A 5,240-nucleotide genomic window follows, 5' to 3' on the forward strand; every position below is an offset into this window, starting at 1 on the left:
GAAGAATTGAACTCGGGTCGGCCAGGCCGGCCACGTGCAAGGCAAATGCCCTATCGCTGTGCTATCGCTTCATCATTTCTGAATGTAGAAGTTAAATTTTAACATATTATTTTGTTAAGTAAACAACATAGTAGTGGCATGCTATTCATAGAGAATCATGGCAAGAATTCATTGATATGCTTGTATGCTTCTTTACATTGATGTCTTCATCTCTATAATAAAGTAAAAAAAATGTAAAGGCCCTCCCGTTGATCATCGATTTGCTCGAGTGGGTCCAGTAATGTCTCCATTGGAGACTTTGTTGTTACTGTGTTTGGCATATCGAATACGTCATGGGGAGCTTGCCAGGCTCTGCTGTGCGGGTGAGATACTCTTGGTAGCTTGCAGGGCTCTCCGAGAGGGGCGGAGGAATCGAATTCGGGTCGGCCATGTTGGCTGCATGCAAGGCAAACGCCCTACTGCTGTGCTATCACTTCAGCCCTGCGCCCTTCGATAGCTCAGCTAGTAGAGCGGAGGACTGTAGACAGCAGTACTGTGAGACATCTCTATAGTAAACGTACTTAAATCTAGCATAGAGCATTTGTCTTGGAACTATCATGTCCAGGTTTAAATATTTGCTCCACTATTTTATATGTATTGTATAGTTATGAGATTGAGCACTCCTGTCCTCTTTGCATCGATTACCCCATAACAACAACACCAATTTACCTATCTCATAGGGTTCTTTGGGTCTATGTATGATAACCCACATGTATTTCTAAGCCCTTAGGCAACTTGAGTGGATATTAGCCGTTCTTATTAATAATATTTCTAAAGTCCTCTCCAACTCACTGTCACTGTCACTGTCCTCCCATTGTTCATCGATTTTCTCGAGCCAGTCCAGTAACGTCTACATGTGAGACTTTGTTGTTACTGTGTTTGGCATATCAAATACGTCAGGGGTAGCTTGCCAGACTTTGTCGTGTGGGCAAGATACTCTTGGTAGCTTGCTGGGCTCTCTGAGATGGGTGAAAGAATCAAACTCGGGTTGGCATCCAACTCAATGAATCTCAAATGAAGTATACCAATAAAATATTTATTTGAACAGAATAAAGTATTGTTCTTTCTATCTACAATACTGCTGTGTACAGGATAATATGGGTTAATTGCAGTTAGAGTATCTTTTGTATTGAGTTGGGATATAGAGGCTCCTCCAAGAGATATGGCAACACATTTTCATATTGATATGATGCAATAGACTTTATAAACTATCAAGTGTTTGTGATGAAGTAATATTTGAACATACCTTCTTTTGGTGAAATTTACTTAGTAAATAAAGCCTACTCAAACACTGAAGAAAGAATAAGGTCTTTAAAGATTTTTGAAACTTGTACAAAGAAAAATTATTCAGTCAATTTCTCATAGAGGCATTTCGGTAGGTCTCACTTTATATAATAGGCATCTTATTAAGAAAAACAGTGTGAATCTTGTCTTTGGACTATAGCATCCAATTGATTATGGTTACTTTGACAATTAATAATGGACAGTGGATACTAATTGTCAATTAGAGAAAAACATCAGTTCAAAAGCAAATATGTTCCTAGTCTCTAGGTATATTATCTAAGCAATATAAGATCTATATTTTCACAATATCCACAAGTTACTTGGCCGTTGATGGGATTACAAGGTTCCAGGGGGCCTGTTGGTGGGTGTGACCCCTGCCTACTGGAATTTGGAGTATCTGGGTGGAGGATGCTCAGCCCCAATCCAAGCAGGCTTGGAGATCTCAGCCCCGGGACCTGCATGCCTTTGTTCCTCTGCTGGTACCTTCATGAGTGTGGACAGTGGTCTCAGCATGGTGGTGGTTGGTTCTGGAGGTCTTCGGTTGCCGGAGCCCTGGTCGGGGTGGGGAGGAAACTCAATTGTGACCTCAGATCAGACGTGGCGACCCGCTGAATTTAAGCATATTAGTCAGCGGAGGAAAAGAAACTAACAACATATACTGGATGACAGTTGTATCTGATTCATAACTGTCTTCTTTTTGGTAATTTGCTAAAAGCTCTACACTCTTCAGTCTGTAGCAATTACTCTTAATCCACGCACTTATTTTGGATAATTTTACCCTTTTTTATGTATTGTTTTATTTTGGTGGACACTTAGGACAGACTTTAGTAATTGTAGGAATTGAGTCCCAGGTTGAAGCAGATGTTAGTGGTCTATTGTCAATGAACAAAAGTTCAGGTTGTCAGAGGGAATTGTTAAGTAAAAGGTATAAAAGAATATATCTCAACAGATAATATACTCAACTTTGTTAGCATAATCAACATATCACTGTCCTCCCATTGTTCATCGATTTGCTGGAGCGGGCCCAGTAACATTGTGAGGCTTGTTACTGTGTTTGGCATATCGAATGCATCACGGGAGCTTGCCAGGCTTTGCCGTGAGGGCGAGATACTCTCGGTAGCTTGCCAGGCTCTCTGAGAAGAGCAGAGGAGTCGAATTCAGGTCGGCCATGTTGGCTGCATGCAAGGCAAACACCCTACCACTGTGCTATCGCTCCAGCCCATAATCAACATAACCAACACTTTATCAGTTGTAACTGATATAATTAAAAAACGTTTCTTAAAATATTTGATGTCTATTTGTCCTTTTTTCTGGAAAGGAACTCAATCCATGTCTGGAATGAAGCCGGACACACTTACTTTATCTTATGTATGTTTTCAGAATAATTACGGACTTAGCATTCAGTGACAACTGTAGCAAGTATCACCAAAAACACTTCATTTGCCATAAACTGACAACATGTTAATTGTTCTTTGCTGACCTCATCTATTTCTTACTTTTTGGCCCATAATATCTTTAAGGCATTGTTGGAATGGACAGATTTCAATTTTCATTTTATATTCTTCTTCTTCCTAAACACCACTATATGACTATGCTTTGGGTTAGTCACTCTGTAACTCAGATATTTCTAGCCTACATGTAGTTGTTAATCAGACCTTTCTTTCTGTATCGCATTCCTTCATTTTTACCTATAAATCAATAGAAATTGGAGAAGTGATTTTGCTTTCAAAAGGTATCTTTAATGTTTGCCCTTATAATACTGTGATATTTTGATTAGTACATCACATGTACTAATGTACTAGTTGAATTCTGTGTACTAATGTACAATGAGGTTTTGTTTCATGAGAATATGAGAACAGGAGCAGAGATGCCTCATTGTAAAATGCAGCTGAAAGCTAGTTGTTAGATATGAGACTTCTGCTGCTACCGCTTATATCTTCAGAAAGACAACAGTTTCTTGCTATTTCAAATCATCTTTTATACTTAAGAAAATAATTTACTGAAAGAAAATGGTTTATGAATCTTTCTTTGCTTTCAGAAGCTCATATCCAAGAAATTTTAAATTATTCCAAGTCCCATGTCGTTGGGTCTGTTCTAGTGTAAAATTTAAAGTCAACTTAAGCTGTTCTTTTCAGGTAAACTTCACACAAAGAGAAAACTTTTCCATTCTCTGAAATCTCAGTCCTTTCCCTTCATATATCATATAGAAATAATCACCGATACACTATTTGGAGGATATTTAATGTTGATCATTATCATCCTACATGATAGGATTTGGATGTTTTCCTCCAAAATGCCTCATATGGCACTTTTATGCAGTATTTCTCAAAAATAATTGTTGTTAGAAGATCTGTAAGGTTCAGGGAGGTGAAATAATTTGTTAGGGGTTACACAGTGCTTCATAGATGGACCTGCACTGGAACCTCCATTCTGACTACAGTAAAACATGCAATGCCCAGGCAGTCCAAGGAGCAAGTTGAATGGGGAAGTTCCTTATCTTGTCCACAAGCACTTTTTCCATAAGCTCTAAAACAAGTGATTAGAACATCTATGTTCGTCACTGCACTTAATACAATAGCCAACACCTGGAAACAACTCAAATTTTCAACAACAGATAAATGAATTAAGAATTTTACATATATAATAATACAATGGAATCTGATGCAGCTATAAGAAAGAACAAGATCTTGCAATTTGAAGCAATATGGATGGAACTAGAGGATATTATTCTGGGTAAAGTAAGTCAAAAGGAAAGGGACAGAAACAGAATGATACCTCAGATGTGGAATTTAAAGATACAGCAAGATATAGCAACAGAGTGTTAGTCTCCTATTTTGTTACTTTATATTCCTCAGATGAATGCAATTTTTCTATGTCTATCCCTCTCTTTCTGACTCATTTCACTTAACATGATACTTTCCATGTATAGTACCACTTGTATGTAAATTTAATGACTTCATCTTTTCTAACCACTACATAGTACTCCATTGTGTAAATGTACCAAAGTTTCTTTAACCAGTCATCTGTTCTCAGGCACTCAGGTTTTTTCCAGATTCTGGCTATTGTAAAGAGTGCTGCAATGAACAAACAACTGCAGATGTCACTTCGACTATACTTTTTTGCCTCTCTGGGATATATTTACAGGAGTGGTATTTCTGGGTCAAATGGGAGCTCAATTTCTAATTTTTTGAGAATCGTCCATACGGTTTTCTAAAAAGGCTGAACCAGTTGGTATTCCCACCAGCAGTGATGGAGGGTCCCTTTCTCGCCACATCCGTGCCAGCACTGGTTGCTTTTGTTCTTGTGGATGTGGGCCAGTCTCTGTGATGTGAAATGATATCTCATTGTTGTTTTGATCTGCATCTCCCTGATGATTAATGAATGGCCGAGATTTATACCAGGAATTTTGCTCCATGGCTTTGAGGCCAGCCAAACATGCTAGGAGGAAAGGTAGGTCAGATAGAGAAAGGAGCACCAAATAAAGGGTGTTGGGAGGATCCTCCCAGGATGGGAGAAGCATGCTGACAGTAGACTATAGACCAAACATGATTGCCATTCAATGCCTCTTTTGCAAACCGCAACACTGAAAAGGAGAGAGAGAACAAAGGGGAATGCCCTGCCACAGAGGCAGGGTGAGATGGGGGGGAGATGTGGGGTGGGAGGGAGACTGGGATCCGTGGTGGTGGGAAATGGGCACTGGTGGAGGGATGGGTATTTGATCATTGTATAACTGAAACCCAAGCACAAAATTTGTAAGTCTACAACTGTACCTCATGGTGTCTCACTAATAAAAATTTTAAAAAAAGATAGCAACAAAGGACCAAAGATGACATAATGGGAGAACTGACCCACATAATTGAGTGGGGAGGGAAGTGTCTTAGAATACCTGATAGAGGGCAGACCATTAGCCCAGCAAT

This window comes from Sorex fumeus, unplaced genomic scaffold (assembly GCF_029834395.1).
Source record: "Sorex fumeus unplaced genomic scaffold, SorFum_2.1 ptg000157l, whole genome shotgun sequence".
Classification (NCBI taxonomy): domain Eukaryota; kingdom Metazoa; phylum Chordata; class Mammalia; order Eulipotyphla; family Soricidae; genus Sorex; species Sorex fumeus.